Source organism: Gopherus evgoodei, chromosome 16 (assembly GCF_007399415.2).
Source record: "Gopherus evgoodei ecotype Sinaloan lineage chromosome 16, rGopEvg1_v1.p, whole genome shotgun sequence".
Lineage (NCBI taxonomy): Eukaryota > Metazoa > Chordata > Testudines > Testudinidae > Gopherus > Gopherus evgoodei.
Genome location: NC_044337.1, coordinates 13,459,452 through 13,482,554, shown reverse-complemented (window position 1 = coordinate 13,482,554; position 23,103 = coordinate 13,459,452). Strand labels below are relative to the sequence as shown.

Below are 23,103 nucleotides of genomic sequence, written 5' to 3'. Positions count from 1 at the left end.
GAACAGAAATACTGAATTGAATCATAGTAAACCCTTATGTGGGTTTTCCCATACAGAGTCTTTCAAATGACTTGCTCCCCCACAGGAAAATTAGGAGAAAACTCATGAATTCTCTACAAGTAAGAATTGGGCGTGTTTAATTTCTAGGATTTTGGTCCTGGCCAAATCCTGAAGCTGTTGTTCAGCTTTTATTCTGGAAAACTCCCATTGATTTCTGAATAAGGATTGAGTAAAATCTCAGAATTTGGCCCCTGGGCCTAGAGCCTAGCAATGAAGAAGAAAAGAATATCATACTATGTGTATTCCATTCCTCCTCCCGCCCCCCAACACACACACACACAGAGGGGCAGCTGTTTTCTTGGGAATCATGAAAGACTTCCCTTGTTATGGAAAGAGAGAGAGAGAGAGAAATTCTCTTGATATTTGCACTCTGTGGAGGAGTATCCTCTTGTTTCTGCCCAGGAAATATCAGATTAAAATAAACACACAGAACATCACTCAGTGAGGAGTGAGTGCTTTATTTGTAACTCTTTAGTTTCAGTCTAACACCTTTTAAATGTTTTCAGTGTGCCATAGCCTTGGATAGGTGCAATGGGAAAAAAAGACAAACCAGGAGTAAAAAGGGAAAGTATTAAATGTATAAGACAAGGATTTAACATATACAATGTTATGCCATAATAAAACTTTATACTTATGATTATGTACTTTGTACTTATGATCTTAGGATGTCAAAGCACTTTAAGACTTAAAAGTAGAGTTTCTAAAACACTCTTGTGAGGAAAGTATTAAACTATTTTATTGATAGGTAAACTAAGTCACAGAGCAGGTAAGTGTCCACACCAGAGCTGGGACTGGAACTCAGGAATTCTGACTCCTAATCTTCAGGTTTTACCACTAAATATGATGTTTCCTTACATATCACCGACAAGAAATATTCTGCAAGTGGAACTTAATTAACAGTTCTATTACTGGTATGTGAACACTGTTATAGTTTTATTTATAGTATTTATTAATTTATTTGTACTGTGGTAGTGTCAAGAAGCCCCAGTTATGGACTAAATCTTATTGTGCTAGGTGCTGTACAAACACATTCAGTCCCTACCCCAAAGAACTTAGTCTTTCAGCTTGCTGTCCTGTAGCTGGTACAGCTCTGCAATGTTAACATAAGTAAACATAAGCTGATAGGACTTGACAGAATATACATGGGATCAGGTCTGTCACGTAAAGTGATATTTTTAGCGTAGTCACTTTCACCTTTATGACAAGATCATCCTTTCTCTCTTGCAAATAAAAATATCACAAACCCTCACAGGATTGTACAAGGGAAATAACTTTATATCATGTGTTTCTTGGTTTTGCACTGTCATGATTGGAAAATATTTTCTTTGTTTTGCATTGAAGTGGGCAAAACAAAGGGGGAAGACATTTCCCCTCCCCAATAGTATTGTACATCCATTATCAGATTTGCCACTTCTGGGATTCTTTTTAACAGGTTTCAGAGTGGTAGCTGTGTTAGTTTGTATCAGCAAAAAGTACAAGAAGCATCTGAGAGACTAACAAATTTATTTGGGCATAAGCTTTTGTGGGCTAATTTGGGCATAAACTTTCGTGGGCTAAAACCCAAGTGGGTTCTAGCCCACAAAAGCTTATGCCCAAATAAATTTGTTAGTCTCTAAGGTGCCGAAAGTACTCCTCGTTCCTTTTTTTTTTTTTTTTTAAACTGCACTGGGAAGTCAAGCTTGTCCAAATATTTTCTACTTCCAGATTGCAATCTACTTTTGGTCAATACTCTTCCATTTGAATGTGTGGAATTCAACATTTTGAAAACTCTGAGCTATTGCTATTCCTAAGGAGCCTAGGGGAAGCATTCTAGTGGCAAGGATCAGCACAGTGGGTGGGGGAAGGGAAGAGAGGAAGGTCTGTATGTGAGGAGACACTTTCTGGACTAGGAAGACTTCACTGACATGCATTCAGCCCCCCTGCATGGTTTCCTTCAAGGACCTTGTATTTTCATGCAGTACTGCTTTCTGGGAATGAAGTTATAACTCTAGTCCTGGATAATAATAACAAAGAAAACTACCAGACTGGCATTGAAATGTCAACTGGGTGCTAGTGTCCTAGAGAATAACAAAGAAATGCTAATATCATTAATTATGAAGTCTCAGAGTCCTCATTAACATGTTTAGCACCCAGATCTTTGGAAATGAGCTGTATAAAGAGATGCTCTGTGTTTATTCCTTTATAAATTATCTTTTGCCACTTCCCAATACTGGAATCAGTTCTTGTTGGCATTGACAACACGAGGAAGTTTGTTTTTCAGCCTCAATCCAGATGTACTGGTGCTATTAATGGTATAAGCTGTGGTATAAGCAGGACTTGTGTAGGGTATACTGCAGCAAGGGGTAAAATGCCTGTACAGTACAGTTTACATCATTGGTAGCACAGATAGGGAAAGTTTGAATACAAAGTGAAAATGAGGAACAAAGGGAAAGCAGGGAGCAGAGGTGTCACATCCTTTTGGATTACAATGTTTCCAGGCCTAGCTTTCATTTTGAGTGGCACAACCAGTCTACAGCCCTCTTCCTGGATTTTACCTCCAGACTTCATTCAGGTCACTCTCCAAATGCATCTTCCAACTATACGGCTTCTATTTAAGTGTGTATGTAGGCCTAGATTACTCCAGCTGTCACAAGATAAGCAGGGTTAGTTTGGAGTCAGTACTTGAATGGGAATCCTAAGAAATTTGAATGAAGTGGTAGTGTTGGTGATTCAGTATCTGTTTCTTTTCAGTGCTGAATGTCCCATTATTCAGATGGAATACAAAACCATTTCTGGTCATTAGAAATCACTTGGCATTTTTTGCAACAGTAGGAATGTTTAAATTGGTATCTTGGCCATATTCCAGTTAGGATATTCATTATATTCTGCCTCCCTAAATCCCCCATGTAGTTTTTGCTCGGTGTGGTATTCATCCTTTATTATTCTAAGATGCTAAGTAGTTGTGTAGAGTTGCTTGTGTGTGTAGTCTGTAAAGCACTCTGAGATCCTTTAAGGTGATGATAAGAGGCTAATAAAGGTAGGATATTCTTATTTACAGTTTCAGAAGCTACTTTGAGGCATTGTCTATGCTACAAAGGCTTTTCTGGTGAAGCTATACCTGCAAACTCTCCTAGTGGAAATGCAGCTTATACTAGAAAGAGTTCTTTTGTTACATAGTTTATACTAGTCTCCCAAATGAAATAAGGTCTATTTGCAAAATGAATTTTTTGCCAGTAACACTGCATATACACTAGGGCTTTTCCTAGGGTAGCTATGTTGGTCTGGAGTATGGGGTGGTTTTTTTGCTTCACCCTCCTAACCCTCCTACCTATGCCAGTAAAACTTTAAAGTGTAGCTGAGGCCTGAATCTATGCTCGGATACTATGTTGAGTATTTAAAATTGCACATTTTAAATAAACAAAATATCAACAAATGTTTGCTTAAGAGCAGGCAGAAACTACTGGCCAATTCCTTCTTTTATTCTCATCAGTGTAAATGCAGCGTAAACCTTAGGCCTGGTCTACACCAAGACTTAGGTCAAAAGGCTTAGCTAAAATGCCCTCAGTCCAATATGGATGCCACTAGGTCAGTGGAAGAATTCTTCTATCAACCTAGCTTGATTTATTATTGTGCTGGAAAAATTTACTACTGCGCTGCAATGGTATAGTTGCAGCTATACAGCCATAGTGCTTGCAATGTAGACATAGCCTGAGTAGAATTACTACAAGAGTAGAACTGAGCTGAATTTGGCTATATGTTTCTAGATGCCCTTTTAAAAATGATACTTCTGCAGTGGTGACTGTTTTTATAATAATAAATAATATTTTGCTATAGGACTATCCCTCGGAGGATTTTAAATTATTTTACAAATGTTAATTCACCCCCCCCACCCCAAAATCTGGGAGGTACTATTATGTCCATTCTATAAGCTGGTGAAGTGAGGCACAGAGTGGATAAGCAACTTTTCCAGTCACATGGTAAGTTAGTGACAGAGCTTGGGGTGGAATCTAGGGGTCCTGATTTCTGGTGCCCTATTGTTGTGAGCACTACACCGTACTTCCCCAGTGGTCATTCTCATTCTTGTTACATTTGGCTATAATTTTTGTCTCCTGTTTTTTTCTCCCTTTTATTAAGGGTCGCCTTTGCAATGTAGGTGCTTGGATGTGAGTTTAGCAATACCTGCAAAAAGGAAGAGGTCATTAATGCCCAAAATATTTAAAAGGATTAAACCCACAAACCCTACCAAACTTGATTGATCTGTGACTTAATTGGTAGTTGATGCTATTTATTGTCATGTTCTTCTGTACCAGATGAGGACTGGCTACAGAGTTGCTTATACACACCAGATGTGTTCATCATAAGATCCTTCAATGATCTGCCGGTATGGCTTAGGTTCTTTTAAATAACTTAGAATAACTTGAACAATATAATACAGTTTAGCATTCCATTACATCGCCCCTTTTAAGTTCTGTGTTGCTTCCATTTACAAAATATACCCTATCCCACTATCTTTGAAATTCTTCATGGATCAGTCTGTTACGTGTCTCTGAATCATACTAGTTTTCTAATTATATAGCCTGAACACATAATAACTTGGTTATCTGGCTGTCCATTAGTTGCAAATTGGCTGTGGTTAGTTTGAAATCCTTGAGTCCTCATTATTTTGTTCTGCATCTGCCATCTGTAGAGTTGATGGACAGTATTAAACCTGGTACCTCTGGAGCTAAATGCATGAGCCTCTACTACATGAGCTAAAAGCCACATGGCTGTTTAGTTAAGGCTGAATCAGATTCATTAATCGCTAAGTGGTTTTGCCACTAAATGGGACAGAGTACTACACCCAGGAAGTGTGTGGGTTACATTTGCTCTGTTGATTATTCTTTCTGAGGAATAAACTGTAGATGTTGATGGTTTCTGTTGAACTCTCCACTGTGGCTGTTGGTCTCAATCACATATGCTCTCGATGCTGAATTCTCTTTCTTTAGAACAATTGTAGTTGTTCATGCTTTTTCTCCATCACTTTGACATGAACATGGTAACCAGATTCTAGATCTGGCAGTTTTCTAGCTGAGTGACATGTGTTGTAAAGTGGACTGTCACACTTTTCTAAAATTCTAGTTCTAGCTTTCCCAGAATCCTTATCAAGTTGTCTACTCCCTTCATGTCTGGCTGCTTTGGAGATATGTTATTATCCAAAGTTGGAAAAACAGTTTTGAGTTGTCTTTCTGTTAGGAGTTGTGCTGGAGTATATCCAGTAGCAGCTATTAATGTTTATCTGTAAACACGGAAGAGCAAGGAATGAATCTTCCCACTGTAGGATTTTCTTGGCTGTCAGCACAGCTCTCCATTTGCTTGTGGATAATGAAGGCTGCTAGTAATCTGAACAAATCGTATATAAATTGGAATGACTTAAATTCTGCTGCAGTGAATTGTAGCCTGTTGTCTGTCACTGGTTGTTCTGGAATACCAAAGTGAGCAAAAGCGCATTTCAGTTTTTCGATAACACTGCAATATGTTATGTATTTGAAATACATTATTTCCTATATACGTGACAAATAGTCTACAACAACCAGGTATGATGTCTGCTGAATTTGCATAAATCTTCAGCTAGTCTCTTCCAGGGTGTGTTTGGTAGAGTGCATACACTGCATGAAAGGTTTTTATCTCTTAACCCAATAACTAGCCTGCTTCTGATTTTTTCATATTTTGCTTGCCCAAAATCACAGTTGTCAGCCAACGTGTGCCCCACACTTATAAAATTTCCAACATTTTCTCCTGGTTCTTGAATTCTCTGGTTAAAACATGCTCTTCCGTAAACCACATTTCTCTGAGTACAGAAGTATGCATCAAACATAGTCACAACTCTTTCATAGTCATCTTTGTGACTCTTCAGTAAAGTCAAATGATTTAAACATATTATCTGCTTGCTTCCCCAGATCATAAGCTAAAGAAGATACCTGTATATCATCAGTTTTCTTGTAGAACTTGGAAGCAATACTAAATCTTGCAAAAAATTGTTTCCACGCCATATATTCTGAAGGACTGTCAAAGCTGAAGTTGTGCATGTTGATGAGATCCTGCAACCTTTGGTGGTGTTCCTTCTGTTTGCAACTGTTGCTATTGGTTTTTCTTCTGTTTCTGGTCTTAATTTATTCCTGAAACCATCTCATTTCTTCTGTACCAGATATGGATTGGCCACAGAGCTTGCTTATGTACACAAGACCAGATGTGTTTATTATAAGATCCTTTAATAAGTGCTCTGCGGGGTATGGCTGAGGTTTGCTTAAATAGGGTATTTTATGCACAGCGCCACCTACTGGCTGAACTATATAATATATTTAGCATTTCTTTACATTTATAATACATCATATGGAAAATCACGTAATAAAACCTCAAAGGTTAGCAACAAAAAAGAGCCCTGTTTTTGCTCTTTCCCCATTGATATCTATGGTGTCTTTTTAATACTTTCCCCTTCTATCCAAAATTGTTAATTGAATTGCAATAGTGCCTAGAGAAGCACTGTACAAAGAAATGGTCCCTAACCTAAAGAGCAGAAATATGCTGTATCCTCTACCTCAGCTCCCTTATGTTCCCTTCCTCCTTCTGTTATGTCTCCCAATGCCCCTTCATTCCATGCTTTGTTTCCCTTTTCAGTCTTTTCCTGCTCTTGTCTGTTTCCTGTTGCTGATCTGCTCCATTTTATATATCTATATCTATATAGAGATATATATAGATATATAAAAAGAAAATTGAACTTTCTAGTATCCTGTCTTGTGTAGCACAAAGCAGAGAGAACATAGGTCAGGTTGTAAAAAAGAGCCACTTTTGTTGTCACCTATTAGCAATATGTTAATATGAGGCTGATGAAAATCCCTCTTTTTAAAATACCCATAATTACACTCCATTTTCAGTTCAGTATTAACATCTCAAAACAGAAAATTCTGTATGTTTGTGATGTTGCCATTTGTGTTCTCACACACGAGAGAGAAGAAATGCTGATTACTCTGTTCAAACACAGTTGATACTGTGAAACTGTCAAGCAGATCAGAGATTGTGGATTTCTAATGACCCAAGAACAAAATCATCACTCTCTAAAAGGATACTTGGCCTCTCCTTTTGCTGTTTGGTCACATCTCATACTTATGGAAGAAGTTCAGACACGTGCAGCATATTACCAGGGAATGTATATAACTGTTACGCTAACTTTGCACAGTACTTGCTGAAAATATTGCCGGTTTGAGAATTTTCATCGTTTCACATATTTTAAATCCCAGCTTTATCATCTCACTTGCTAATCTAGGAGACAGATATTTTATTTCAAATTGTCTTCTGTCAATTAATTAATGTTTTTAAAGTACTTTGAACATGCGAAGTGCAGTAAATGCTAGGAATTATTATTTTGGCAGGGAAAGTGTCTTAATCCAATGGTTTTCAAACTGCGTGTTGTGACCCAGTACCGGGTCGCAGACTGTAAGGCACTGGGTCACAGCGGTTCTGGTCAGCACTGCTGACTGGGCTGTTAAAAGTCCTGTTGGGGGTGCTGCCTGGCTAGTTCCTATCTGTTCTGACACCATGTTGCGCCCTGGGAGTGGCCAACAGCCGGTCTGGCTCCTAGATGGGGAGGGGCATGGGGCTCCACACACTGCGCCCACCCCGAGCACTGGTTTCGCACTCCCATGGGCCGGTGCCTGCTGGCGAGAGCCATGTGGAGCTGCTCGTGCACCTCTGCGTAGGAGCCAGACCTGCTGCTGGCCGCTTTTGGGGCACAGCACAGTCTGTGCATAGTGTCAGGACAGGCAGGAAGCCTGCCTTAGCACCGCTGCTGTGCCACTGACTGGGAGCCACCTGAAGTAAGCCCACACCCCAACCCTGCGTCCCAATCCCCTGCCCCAGCCCTGAGCCCCCTCACCCAAAACCCCTTCCTGCACCCTAAGCCCCTCATTCTCGACTACACCCCAGAGCCTGCACCCCCAGCCCAGAGCCCTGACCCCTCCCACATCCCAAGCCCCCTGCTCCAGCCGTGAGCCCCCGCAAACCCTGGGCCCCCTCCCACACCCTGAACTCATTCTTGGCCCCACCCCGCAGCCCTCACTCCTGCACCCTTACCCTCTGCCCTAGCCCTGAGCCCCTCCCACACCCTAAACCCCTCATCCCCAGCTCCGTTGGGTTGTGGGCATCAACAATTTTCTTCAACTGGGTTGCTAGAAAAAAAGTTTGAAAACCACTGTCTTAATCTATGGTTGTAAAGCATTGCATATATTTGATACTCTATAATTATTAATAAACTAATGTTTTATATGTGGAAATCATGCTGATTAAAGCTAATTTAGCGATGACTGCAGCAGGCTCTCTGTTTTAAATTATAAATGTTTAGCTTAAACACTGAGAACTTTTCTGAAATACTTGTTTTCAGTCAGGTTCAAATGTTCAGTAAAGTTGTCTAGCATACAGTTGTTAGGTAATAAAGCAAGTCCTCACTCACCTCTCCAACACCCGAGGTTGTGCGGAGTTGGAATATGGGCCCACAATTCTGTCAGAGACCAGACACAAATGCGTTGATCAACGGGCACACACTACCCCAAAAGCTTTAGAATAAGTGTGGCGCCTTTATTAGGGGTGAGCATCAATATTTATACACAGAAGTAAACAAAGTGATTAATAAAAGATAATGGTCATGCATAATCAATCAAGATTTTACAGGAAGAGCAAGTTTAACAAGTAAATGCATAGAGATAAAGGCTAATGGCTACTTGAGGAAGGGGGTGTCATGAGTAGTTTGCAGGTCAGTGCTTTGTTCAAAAAAAGGTTCAGAAAGGATTATGCAGAGACGGCCAGTCTGGGTGTTTTTTGGCTCCAAAGTTCACCAAAAGTTTAGACCCAACATTCCTCCATTTGTAGCTTTGAGATAACTATTAATCAAAAAGCTACACCCTATTTCAAGATCTCAAGGGCCGCTTGGCAATTTCAGCCTGGGCCAATTCGAAGAGAGTAAGGCTTTTAGCTGAAGTGGGAAAAGAATAAACTGACTTACATGAGTTTATGAGGGAGGGGACACACTGAATACAGCAACACAGTATTATAAGGACTACCATGGCCCCAACAACACCCACCAAGAGGTTTTTAACCCACCCAAATCCGGGCAGCCAATTCCATAAGGCTCCCCACCAATCATAAGGTGGCTGGCCAGAGGAGTAGTTTTTAGCCATTTCCCTTAGGTGTTTGGTACGTTGAAAAGTGTCAGAGTAGGTGTCATTTACAAAAACACAGCATTCTTCATTTATGAGGGCGCAAGTTTCTTCCTGGGCTGCTAACATTATATTTAAAGCCATTCTGTTTTGCAAAGCCAACTGGCGCAGCTGGGACATTTTCCCGGCCTGGTTCTCAAATAGGGTTGCAGTTTCATTGGTTAAAGATTCTAATAGTTCCTGTAGACGGATGATAGCACCCTTCAAGCTAGTGTGACCAGCCCACCGCTGCCAGGACAAACCATCACGGAGATTAATATTTCTGTCAGTTTCACGGATGTTACGAACGTGGGGAAAATGAGGGGGAGTGAGGGAGATCCGAGAAGGCGGTGCTAGCCATGCCAAATAACATGACCCTGCCCAATCAGGGGAGAGAAAATAATAAGCCTTGGGCCCGCACACCCAGTATGTTCCATATAATGCGTTTTGGGTATTCCATTTCTCAAAGTAGGAGGTAACCCACCGCCCGTTGTACCACTGTTCCCCTGGTAACGCAGAGGGGTCGTTGTGTGAACTGCAGAGGCACAATTTTGTAGTGTTGTCCTCAAAGGGCAGTGTAGTACTGCTTGAGCAGTTGTAGAAGGCAATTGTGTATCCTTTAACAATTAGTTGGACACCTTCGAGATCTGAGCAGGGCTTTTTAAAAACTGACTCTGAAAACCTGCCCCTCCATGAAAAAGTTGAAAAGGTTGGATCGGGGTGAGGGATCCACATATGGGATAAGTGGGATGCGCAAGGCTTGAAGCCAAGATTTTTACTAAAGGCGGTGCCATTAAAATATATGTTGCATTTACTTGTTCCCACAAAAGTTGACCCTTTTTTTTTAACAAAACACAGTGATCCTGTTTGATTGGTTACCCTGAGATATTTGTTAATTGGCACTTCTGTTTTGTCCCATGTAAGATTGGGTTGGACTGGATCTTTTATTTTAGTCGGTGGCATTCAAGTCATATTAGCAGTGGTTAGGGGAATGGGTGTGAAGGGGAGTCCCTGTGCTGCATTTACTGGAAATTGAGTACATACCCAGCAATCACTTCTATTTCCTAAAATACGAGTTTTAACCTTATGGGAATATCTAATAAAAGCATTATTTTCATAAGCAGAAAATAAACTGAAAAAGCATAAAAAACATACAGTTGTCAGAATAAAGGGTCCTCTCATTTTTTCCGAGTTAATTTAAGTCTAATGTCTGAGAGAGGTAAGCTGGTCCACTGGTCGAAGGCAGTGTCCTCAGTGGTGACAAGAGCTGCTGGTCCGTCACTGTGGTCCACTACGGCTGGCTTGACGTGGGAGTGGTGGATCCAAGATTTGCGTCCTTCCAGGAACACTGCAGTCTGGGTTGTCAAAAGAACCTGGTGGGGTCCAGTAAACCTTGGCTGGAGGGTGTCGTCACGAACGAACTTTTTGGCCCAGACGAAGTCCCCTGGTTGGAACGGGTGGATTTGTTCCTCCAGCGGCACGGTCTGGGAAAACTGAGAGGCTTTCCAAAGGGTACGGAGGCGAGCCTGTAGGGAGAGAAACTGACACGCAGTCATATGATCCCCTCCCAATAGTGAAACATCAGCACGTGGTAGCGCCCCGCCTTTGAAAGGGGGGTGTCCATAGAGCAGTTCAAAGGGGGATAATCCCAATGCGCGGGTTGGGCGAGTACGAAGGTGAAACAGGACCAAGGGAAGTACCTGAGGCCACTTTAATCCTGTTTCCTGACAGTATTTAGCCAATGTAAACTTAAGTTCCCTATTCATACGCTCAACTTTTCCGCTAGACTGGGGGTGGTAGGGTGTATGAAAGGAGTGTGAAATGCCCAGTCCTTGTTCTAAATGGCCAAGGACATGACCAGTAAAGTGAGGTCCGCGATCTGAGTCGAGCACAAGAGGGATGCCAAAACGGGGTACAATATCTTTAAGGAGAATCTTCGCCACTGTGGCAGCAGTACAATAAGCAGTAGGAAAAGCTTCGACCCAGGAAGTCAGAGGGCAAACCAAAACAAGGAGGTGCTTTTTTTCAAAAGCCTTTGGCATATCTGCAAAATCAATTTGAAGATGTTGAAATGGAGCAGCAGGCGGAGGTCTTCCACCCTTAATTTTGTTAAGAGGTGGAGCAGGTCCATTACGCTGACATGTGCTGCATGCTTTCACTATTGATAGGCAATAGGGTTGAATGCCTGGAGCATACCAAAAGCGAGCGATAGTGTCCACGAGGGCGTGCGTGCCGTAGTGACCCCCTTTATCATGGTGCCAGCGAACTGCCACGGGGTATGTGGAGCGAGGGAGGCAGGCTCGGCCATCTGGCATAAGCCAGGTCCCTTTGACCAGAGTGGCCCCGAGGCTTTCCCATGATTTTAGTTCAGCAGCGGGTACTGGTACGGGGTGCGGTGGAGTAAAGGAGGAGGTTGCAATAGCCAATGTGGGCATGGCTAAAGGTAAGGTGGCAGCCTTCTTGGCGGAGGCGTCAGCCAGGGCATTCCCACGGGTAACGGGGCTGCTATCTTTAGTATGGGCCCGGCAGTGAACTACAGCCAGGACGGAGGGTTTTTGGAGGGCGTCCAAAAGCTTGTGGATGAGGGGGAGGTGCTGAATGGGTTTACCGGCAGCTGTCTGGAAACCTCGAAACTTCCAGAGGTGGATATGACAATGCACAACTCCAAAAGCATATTTGCTATCAGTAAAAATGGTAACGGTCTTACCAGCGGCCAACTGGCAAGCTCGGGCCAGGGCATAGAGTTCAGCGGCTTGGGCTCCCCAGTTGCCTGGCAGTGAGGCGGCCTCTTGAATGTCCCATTCAGAGGTGACAGCATAACCAGTGAAACGCTTGCCATCAACATAGAAGGAGCTTCCGTCCGAGAAGAGGATGCAATCGGGGTTGTCCAGTGGCACGTCAAACAGGTTGTCTCTTATCTGTAAGATGCTGTAAACTACTTCCACACAGTCGTGCTGGTCCTGGGGGACTGGCAGGTCAGGAAGCAAGGTAGCTGGATTAAGGGGTCCACACCTTTTAAAAATTAGGTTAGTGTCTTCTAAGAGTTCGGCCTCTAGCTGTTGCTGACGATGGGCCGAAAAGACTTGGGTTGTGCCCCTACGCAGAAGGGCTGACAAGGCATGAGAGGTCCAAACCGTGGTAAAATGACCCAGGGTTAGGCTCTTTGCCTTTGTGATCAGCAGGGCAGCTGCTGCCAGAGTCCGGGTGCAGGATGGGGTTCCCTGAGCGACAGGGTCGATTTGCTGAGAGTAAAAAGCAAGCGGGAAATGGTGGGGCCCGCTCAGCTGGGTAAGGACACCACTAGCAATTCCGCCCCTCTCGTGGACAAAAAGGTGAAAGGGTTTGCTGTAATTGGGGGGGCGGAGAGACATGGAGGAGGCCACACTGTCCTTGAGTAACTGAAAGGCTTGAATAGTGTCCGGGGACCACTGCAAAGGGTCAGGAGCAAGGTTAGCAGTGAGTCGGTGGAGCGGTTTGCTTAACTCCCCGCAGGACGGCAACCAGGGGCGACAGAAGCCAGTTAATCCTAAGAAACCTCGAAGTTGTTTCTTGGTGTTCGGTAGAGGGCAGTTTTGAATAGTCTTTATGCGGGCTGGGTCCATCTGTCTTCCTTCTGGGGTTAACAGGAAGCCCAGATATCGGACCTTTTGTGAGACCCACTGAATCTTTTTAGGGTCTACCTTGTGGCCTCTGGTGTGTAGGTATAATAAAAGTGCCTTACCATCGATGCGGAGGGCAGCTTCTTCGCGATTACCTAATAGGATGTTATCTACGTATAGGACCAATGTGGATCCCTGCGGACTGGTGAAACCTTCCAAGTCGTGGCGGAGGCACTGGCTGAAAATCGTGGGGCTGTCTCTGTAGCCTTGAGGAAGTCGTTGCCAGACATAACTTTGTCCCTCCCAGGTGAAACCAAAGAGATACTGAGAGTCTGGGTGCACAGGAATGCTGAAAAAAGCTGATTTTAAGTCAATAACAGTGAACCACTCAGCATCCCAGGGGATTTGGCTGATGATAGTAGCTGGGTCAGGAACTACTGCATGAAGAGGGACCACATACTGATTAACAACTCGTAGATCCTGTACAAAGCGCCAACGAACAGGGTCTCCGTCCTTTTTAGGAGGCTTTTTGACAGGCAGTATAGGGGTGTTACAGGGAGTGCGCTGAGGGCGGACTAGCTTTTGTGCAATGAATCCCTCAATAATGGGGCGGATGCCCTCCCGGGCTTCCAGCGACAGGGGGTATTGAGGGACTGACGGGGGGGTTAAGGAAGGCTTTACCTGAATCCTTACGGGCTCTGCCGAAAGGAGCAGGCCAACATCAGTGTCAGAAATTCCCCAGAGGGTTGAAGGCAAGTCAGTGAGGTCAGGGGAGAGAGAGGGGGGTGTTTCCCAATTACCCTGAGTAGGGGCCGAATCTCCTAACACTGTCATCAATAATCCTACCCCTTCAGGAGTGCAGGTTAAAGTAGCCTCAAGCTTACAGAGTAAATCCCGGCCCATCAAAGGGATCGGACAAGCTGGGGAAAAAAGAAAACGGTGAGAAAAACATTTATCAGCATAAGTAACATTCAAAGGCAAAGTGAGTCCCAGAGACTGTGGGTTGCCCTCCACCCCAGTCGCAGTTTTAACCTCAGAGGATAGCCAGGGAGAGGGGGCATGATTTAAAAGAGAGAAAGTAGCCCCAGTATCAATGAGGAAAGAGACAGGCAGTCCCTGGACTGAAAGGGTTAAACGAGGCTCTTCGCTGGGAGGAGAGAAAGTGAGAAAGGAGCCGGCTAAAGACATTAAGGAAATAAGACCATCACATTGTTTGCCTTCGCCCCCGGGGTACCGTCATTGAGGAGGCTGAGTTTGCTGCGGCTGCTGCTGTTTTCCATAGTTGATCCAGGCCTGGGGGATGGGCTGAGCTGGTGGTGCAGGGGTGTATTCCTCACTTGTGTAAGCATCTGCGGATGCAGCCAGACCCTCTGGGCGTCCCCAGGGGCATTCACGTTTAAAGTGACCAGGCTGTCCGCACTGAAAACAATTTCCTGATGGCTGGGGTCGCCAGGACCCTCTTCCCCGGGCACCCTGGAATCCCCTGCCACGGCCACGGCCTTTGCCTCGAACACCACCGTGAAAAGCTAAAGCCATTAGCTTATATTCTTCCTTTTTCTCTTTCTTTTTACTACTTTCCCTTTCTTTCTCCCAGGCAAAATCAGCTACTTCCAACACTGAAGTGACTGACTCACCTCCCCAACCAGGGCGAAACTTTAAGAAGTAATCCCTTACAGGGGGCACCGCCTGATTCACAAAAAATGAAATAAGAGTAGGGTGGTCTGCTTCTCTCTCAGGATCCATCTGAGTGAACATTCGGGCCCCCTCCAATAGCCTCGACCAGAACTTTCTGGGCGGCTCATCAGATTCCTGCCGAATCTGCATGAACTTAGCCTGATTAGGCGAGCGGCGAGCCATTTCCTTGAGTCTCTCTAACAATCGCTCTCTATCTGTTCGCAGCTGAGTCAGCCTTAGCTGAGTCCAGTCTAGGGGATTCCAGCCAGCGGCCAGATCCCGCCTATCCATCCAAGTAACATTAGCTGCATTGCTATCTCCCCATGTCCTTTCTGCCATCCACAATCTACTACGTTCTTCTCCAGTCAAAACTCTACTTAACAACTGATTCACATCCGTATAAGTAGGATTATAACTTAAAAACAATCTTTCTAGAAGTTCTATGATCTTTCGGGGATTTTCCCCAAAAGACCCTGACAACTGTCCCCACTCTTTCAAATCCCATTCTAGCCATCCTTTATATTCCACAATACTAGCATGTTGCAATCGTCCATCATTGCTCATATAAGGTTGATCGTGCACCTGTAAAGGCATCTCTATAACCATACTTTTATTATTCGCAAGAGATTTGACAGAGACATCCTCTGGGCTATCCTCAGGGGGGGGGCATGCACCCTGCTGTACCTGCTTGGACCTAAGCCTAGTAACTACTCCTCCCAAGGTTGGCCCCTCCAATTCCTCCTCATCCTTCTGCACAAATTCCAATCTGGGATCCTGCAGATTCCCCTCTGCTACAAGGAGAGAGTTCCCCTGCGGAGGAATAGGGGCAGGTGCAGAGGGGACCAGCTGACGAGTCAAAACACGCCGTGGTCTACACCCTTCATCGAAATAACCTGGAGGGGGTTCACTCTCGGGAGAGTACCTGACTGCCATAATTTTTAAAGATTTCCACAGCTCTGCTGCTGTGTCCCAACAAAACCAGTAACATAACTGTCCCGGATGGTCTTTTTCGATCTGGCTCTTTACTCCTCTTAAGGCAGCCTGTTCGAAAGAGCCATACGAAGGCCACCTCATCTCCGAGTCGGCCAATACCGCGGTATACCCAGTCCAATTCCTTACACATAGTGTGTACAACTTCTTCCTAGACATTCCTGTCTGTACTGGGAGTTTCCCTTCATTCCATAACTTATTTACAATCCCCAACGGACTCTCAAGAGGCACGCTAGTCCCTTGACCCATGGTGTCTGACAGGAGCCCTCCAACTGGCGTTTACCCTGCTGTCCAATACACGACCCCTCAATATTGAATTGGCTAGGAGAAATCTCCTGTGGCGCCTTGCCAATTCATATATGAGTGGTCTGACCACTGGACAGAGGTACCGCACCAGAAGGAATCCCGGACGAGCCCCCAAATTGTTAGGTAATAAAGCAAGTCCTCACTCACCTCTCCAACACCCGAGGTTGTGCGGAGTTGGAATATGGGCCCACAATTCTGTCAGAGACCAGACACAAATGCGTTGATCAACGGGCACACACTACCCCAAAAGCTTTAGAATAAGTGTGGCGCCTTTATTAGGGGTGAGCATCAATATTTATACACAGAAGTAAACAAAGTGATTAATAAAAGATAATGGTCATGCATAATCAATCAAGATTTTACAGGAAGAGCAAGTTTAACAAGTAAATGCATAGAGATAAAGGCTAATGGCTACTTGAGGAAGGGGGTGTCATGAGTAGTTTGCAGGTCAGTGCTTTGTTCAAAAAAAGGTTCAGAAAGGATTATGCAGAGACGGCCAGTCTGGGTGTTTTTTGGCTCCAAAGTTCACCAAAAGTTTAGACCCAACACAGTAAACTCTGAGATTCAGAAACACTCTACTTTCTGTACTTAATATTTACTGCATTTTGTTCAAAGAACCCTGTAAACAACACCCACTTTGCATTTTTTAGTGGAGTGGCTGAGTTTGAATAGGGAATTTTATTTTTATCTCAATCACTGGGAGAGAAAGATTCTCAATGCCCTTAAACATCTTCAAGCAGTAGAGTCTGCTGATGTCCTGAGGAATAAGCATTTCCCAGCAAGTGCTATGCTAGGATTTCAGCAATATAGGAGCAAAGCGCTGTTTTATGAGACAGCAGTCTGGGTCCTGAATGAATTCACTATGAGGCGGAACACTAAGTATTTTCTCCAGACAAGGGACTGGAGTCCTGCTGTGAGAAAAACAGTGCATTGCTCCCATTATTTCTCTTGTGCTGGAAGTCTTTTATAATTGCTTCACAAATTAATGTTTAAAACATCAAGTGCCAACAGAAAGAGCAGAAAAGGGAACAAGGGGAGTAAAGTATTGCTAAGATCATACTTAAAACTGGCCTGCTGAAAATCTAAAGAGAAGTTCTGCAGTCTGGATTTTGTCAGGTTTTAGAAGTATTAAACTCAGGAGAAAATGAGGGTGAAGGATACTTCATGATATCAGCCCATTACAGTCCATGTACAGACCCTTGCACTGGTAAAACAGTACATGTTACCACAGAATAATGGGACTTGCTTTGCGATCTTGGGCAAGTCAGTTAACTTCTCTGTGCCTCTGTTTCCTTATTTGTAAAATGGGAATCATTCACTTCTCTAATAAAGCTAGAGAAGATCTGCAAATGGAAAATATAATTTTAAGCACAAAGTATTATTGTAGCCTCATGAGGTGCAGCATCTGGGGCACAGAGTAAGTAAATGTACACATGTGAGTTCATAGAGTTTGCCAGAAAGACATCTTGATTTGAAGACTCCAAGAGACGAAGAAGTATCCACCACTTTCCTTGGTAGTTTGTTCCAAAGGTTAATCATCCTCATTGTTTAAAAAAAAAAAAAAAAAAGCACCTAATTTGCGTTTGTCTGGCTTCAGCTTCTTGGCCATTGATTCTTGTTATGCCTTTCTCAGCTAGATTAAAGAGCCATTTAGTACCTGTTACTTTTTCTTTGTGAAGATAATTATACAATTATTGCAGATATCCTTTTCTTTATAGGTTCTTGTATTGCACTTATCACCGTAGTATCCATGCAGATATCAAACATAATACAATAACTTTATCTGAGTTTATACAGCATATTAGATTCACATCAGTAGCAAATACAAGGTTTAAAAAAAATGTCTGTAGACCTCATTAATGGCTTATTGAACTAGGAGTGGTCCTTTTGTTCCCAATACTGTATTAAGTGGTGAGGTGTCATGCTCAAATGGGGTTTGGGTTACACTGCTTATATGTTTGTAGCATTTACATCTTTTGTAAAGATCTATTGAGGAAAAGCACTATGTAAGAGCTAGATGTTGTTGTTTTGTGAAGATATACTAATTAGAGTTTCATGAAGGCCTAAATAAACCAGGAGGAGCAGAGGGATAGAGGAAGGCACAGGGCTGGCAATTGGGAGACTTCTGTTCAGTTCTGCCCCGATTTCTTTTGACTTTGGGTGAGTTACTTAATCTCTCTCTACCTCATTCTCTGTATCCGTAAAATGAGTATAATAATTATTTCTACCTCATATCCGTGTTGGAAGGCTTACTTCGCTAATATTTCTCAAGTGAAAGATGCTAGAGAAGGGTGAAGTATTACTGTAAAGTATCATTATTATCTGATAATCGTTCCTTGTTCTATTGCCAGAGTAGAACAAATTGAGCTATGGCATAACTGGGGGCAAATCTCTTGACTTTAGAGGAGTTATGTCCATTCAGAAGCTACGTCTGCATTGGGGCATGTCTATATGTACAGTGCTGCAGAGGTGCAGCTGTACTGCTGTTTTACTGGAATAGGAGGAATACCAGTATTCTATACTGGCAAAGCATTCCTAGTGTAGATGCAGCTATATTGGTATAGTAAAACCAAATGAATCAAGCAATAACAGTAAAAGCACAGTTTTGTCAGTTTGTGTCCACACTAGGGGCTACAACAGCAAAGGTATGTCAGTCAGGATTGGGATCACACCTCTTCACACCATTGACAGACATAGCTATATTAACAGAAATCTGTAGTATAGACTTGGCTGAATTTGTTCCCATATATCTTGATTTTTATGTATGGGGCATATTCATCCCTGGAATGAGTGGCAATAACTCAATTGAAGAAGTACATGGATTGATTTAGATCTGTTTATTGCAGGACTGAATTTATCCCATGTGTTCACCATGTTAAAAAGAACTGGTCTACACTTGAAAGTTGTACTGATATAGTTATACTTGTACAAGCCCTAGCATGGACACAGTTATACCGGTATAGCTTACTCCCCTTTGCATATGGAAATAGTTCTCCTTTGAGTGCTGTCCCTGTGGGTGCTCCACTTTAAGCGTTCGTGCTCCCCTGCACTCATAGTTGGAGACTTTTAGTAGCAGTGCCAGTTGGGTCACACATGCGTGGTCCCTGCCTTGCGCTGCTGCAGGCAGTTAACCAATGCTGTGCAACCAGCCCCCACTCAGTTCCTTCTCTACTGCAGAGACTAATAAGGAAACTCCGAAGTAGAGGGGAGGAGGGAGGGTAGTGGACACCCACAGGGACACACATCTCGAACCTCAGTTACTGCACAAGGTGAGTAACCTTCTCTTTGAGTGCTATCCCTGTGGCTGCTCCACATTAGCTGACTTCAGAGCAGTGCCCTCCGATGGAGGGAGGGGCTTTGGAGTTGAAGTCCTGACCTCTGTTAGTAGAGAGCATCTGAAGGAAGTATCAGATGTTGCCTGTTGCTCTAAGGCATAGTGCTGTCTAAAGGTATGGGCTGAGGCCCAGGCAGCAAATCTACAAATAGGTACATTGTGCAGGGAAGCCGTAGAGGCTGATAAGGCTCTAGTGGGATGTGAATGAGGGATTGGCAGTCACACTGATGATAGCAGAGTTTTGTGCGATTATGAATCTACGTGGAAAGTCTTTGTTTAGAGATGATGCTCCTTTTGAAGCATTCAGTGATGGATAGGAACAGCCTGGGTGATTTATGGGATGGTTTAGTCCTGTCTAAGAAGCCTGAGGCAATGCAACACTTTGTTAGTGCCTGCATTGGAGGCACTAACACACAGGCACCAAACACACTGAGCTTGGCTGTCAGGGACAGGCAATCTGAGCCTGGAGGCAAGGCGCTGAGAGTCCGGGAAACCGGGCATTCCCGGTGGGGTGGAGTGGGACTTTCGCCCTCAAAGCAGCTGTTTTTTTCCTGAAGTTCCTGGCTGTGAGGTGTGGTGTTTTCTTTTTTTTTTTTTTTAACCAAGGAGAAAAGGAAAGGTAAACAAGCTAAGTAGCTGCTAATAAGGAAACTAAGGGTATGAAATTTGGTCAATTTTATAGAAGTCGATTTTTAGAAATTGATTTTATACAGTCAATTGTGAATATCCATACTAAGTGCATTAAGTCGGAGGAGTGCGTCCTCACTACTGTGGCTAGCATCAACTTACCAAGCGGTGCACTGTGGGTAGCTATCCCACAGTTCCCGCAGTCTCTGCCGCCCATTGGAATTCTGGATTAAGCTCCCAGTGCCTGATAGGGCAAAAACATTGTTGCGGGTGGTTTTGGGTACATGTCGTCAGTCACTCCTCCCTCTGTGAAAGCAATGGCAGACAACCTCTATGAGAGCAATGGCAGACAATAGTTTTGCGCCTTTTTTCCTGGGTTACCTGTGCAGATACCATACCATGGCAAGCATGAGCAAGTGCAGAATGGTGGTAGAATGTGCCTTTGGACATTTAGCTGGCGCTGTTGGTCAGACCTCAGCGCAACCAACATTCCCATTGTTATTGCTGCTTGCTGTGTGCTCCATAATATCTGTGAGAGTAGGAGGGAGATGTTTATGGCGGGGTGGGAGGTTGTGGCAAATTGCCTGGTGTCTGATTTTGAGCAGCCAGACACCAGAGCGATTGGAAGAGCACAGCAAGGCGTGCTGCGCATCAGAGAGGCTTTGAAAACCAGTTTCATGACTGGCCAGGCTTCGATGTGACAGTTGTGTATGTTTCTCCTTGATGCAAACCCGCCCCCTTTGTTGATTTTAATTCCCTGTAAGCCAACCACCCTCACCCTTTGAAATAAAGTAACTATTGTTTTGAAACCATGCATTCTTTCTTTGTTAATTAAAAAAAAAAAAAAAAAAAAGAGATAACGGACAATGTAGCCCAGGTGGGGTGGGGGAGGAGAGAAGGACAAGGCCACATTGCTTATTGTAGCGTCACTAAAAATCAAACTGTTTGAATGACAGCCTTCTGTTGCTTGGGCCATCCTCTGGAGTGCAGTGGCTGGGTGCCTGGAGCCTGCCCACCCCGCGTTCTTGGGGTGAGGAGGCTATGGAACATGGGGAGGAGGGTAGGTGGTTATGCAGTGGATGCAGCGGGGGTCTGTGCTCTTGTTGGCTTTCCTTCAGCTCCAACAGATGCTTCATCATGTCCGTTTGCTCCCCCAACAGATGCTTCATCATATCTGTTTGCTCCCCCATTAGCCTCAGCATCGCATCCTGCCTCCGCTCTTCGCACTCACTTAATTCTTTCCTGGCCTCTGCCACTGAATGCCTCCATGCATTAAGCTGTGCCCTATCAGTGCAGGAGGACTGCATGAGCTCAGAAAACATGTCATCGCGAGTGATTTGGGTTTTTTGCCTTCTAATCTGCGATAACCTCAGGGATGGAGATGATAGGGGGAGTTTAGAAACATCCTACGCTCTATGATTCTGAGGGGACTGCATGGTCACCTGTGCTGCTGACTTCGCCATGCTGACCAAACAGGAAATGAAATAAAAAAGTTCCCGGGGCTTTTCCTGTGTACTTGGCTAGTGCATCGGAGTTCAAAGTGCTGTTCAGAGCGATCTGGGATAACTCCCGGAGGCCAATACCGTTCATTTGCCTCCGCACTACCCCACATTCAGCCCAGCAAGGTTGATTTTAGCGCTACTCCCATCGCCGCGGAGGAGTACAGAAGTCGATTAAGAGCCCTTTAGGTCAACAGAATAGGGTTGCTTGTGTAGATGCATGCATTATAAAATTGACCTAACGCGGCTAAATTCGACCTAACCCTGCAGTGTAGACCAGGGCTAAGCAGTGTAACCTGTATACTGGTGAAACTGCATCTATACTAGGGTGTTGTAAGGTTGTGTCTACACTGCCACTTTCAGTGCTAAAACTTTAGTTGTTCAGGGGTGTGAAAAAGCACACCCCTGAGCGACAAAAGTTTTAGTGTTGAAAAGCGCCAGTATAGACAGCTCCTGGCGATAAAGCTACCACCTCTCATTCGCGGTGTTTTTTTTTTATCGCTGGGAGAGCTGTCTCCTGGTGATAAAGTGTGTCTACAATGCCCATGTCGCAGCATGGCTGCAGCAGTGCTATAACATGGGCAGTGTAGACAAACTTTACTGGTATAGTTAGAGTGGTACAACTTTCTGGTATAGACCTCTCCATAGGACATGGACTGCCCAACTCTGGCAATTCAAACAGAGTGGGATTCCAAAAAACTAAGAGTGGAATTTAAATAACACTTAAAACACAGTACAAATACTTAATCATCAGAATAAGATTAATTTAAAAAAATTAAAATTAAGCCAAAATTGGGTGTGTGCCTTTGCCACATACAGATTTTATTCCGTCCCCTGCTTCTTTGCTGAAGTCTACATTGTGTACATTCATCAAAGCACTGTAGTTAGAAATGTTTCTAATGAGTATTAATAATTCATTCTAAAGAGGAGGAGGGGAATGGGGGACTCCAAACTGGAATCATGGGCCTATCTCCAAATTCCATGAAGGTATCTGTTGTGTTGAATTTGATGAAATACTGTTACTGCTTGTGGCTATGGAGGAACCCTAAGGCATAGATATTAGAGAGTATAAAAGTCAAAGGATTATGTTCCTTATTTGCTGAATATCAGGTTTCTCTGCAAACATCCTTCACAATGCAGCATCCCACTCCGGCAGCGGGAGGCTGGGGGCAGGGGAGAAGGCTTCCTTCTCACAATGCAGAGTTGCAGACCCCTAGCACAGTGGTTCTCAAACTTTTGTACTGGTGATCCCTTTCACATAGCAAGCCTTTGAATGTGACCCCCTTATCAGTTAAAACCACATTTTTATATATTTAACACCATTATTAATGCTGGAGGCAAAGTGGGGTTTGGGGTGGAGGCTGACAGCTTGTGACCCCGAGGGTTCCCGACCCGTTTGAGAACCCTTGCCCAAGCATGTCTTCAGTCTTGCTCCTGAAGAGAAGGGCAAGGGCCTCATAGGACTGATTTTGGATCTTCCCTTTGCAGCCCTCTCCTTTCTTGGGTTGGATTTGGGGCCACCTCCATTCTGGGACTAGAGGACACCCCTCCCCTACAGAAGGGGTTCTCAAACTGGAGGTTGGGACCCCCTAGGGGGTCGCAAGTTATTACATGGGGGGTCGTGAGCTGTCAACCTCCACCCCAAACTCTGCTTGCCTCCAGCATTTATAATGGTGTTATAAATTAAAAGCACTTTTTAAATATATTTAAGGGGTCATACTCAGAGGCTTGCGATGTGAAAGGGCTTGCCAGTAAAAAAAAGTTTAAGACCCCCTGCCCTACAGGATTTGAGGAGGCACAGGATGGCTTTG

At 44.1% G+C, this 23,103-nt stretch overlaps 1 protein-coding gene and 1 long non-coding RNA gene across 4 annotated transcripts in view; one reads left to right on the top strand and one right to left on the bottom strand.

The window, feature by feature from the left end:
- Window positions 1–23,103, top strand: part of WDR34 (WD repeat domain 34) — a 45,798-nt gene that overhangs the window by 9,156 nt on the left and 13,539 nt on the right. The gene's annotated exons all lie outside the window — the stretch shown is intronic.
- LOC115636194 lies at window positions 5,368–22,870 on the bottom strand. Its single transcript, XR_003996854.1, has 3 exons — window positions 22,513–22,870; window positions 20,748–20,750; window positions 5,368–5,379 (listed from the first exon to the last, which is right to left on the bottom strand). It is a non-coding gene; the product is annotated as an uncharacterized LOC115636194 (long non-coding RNA).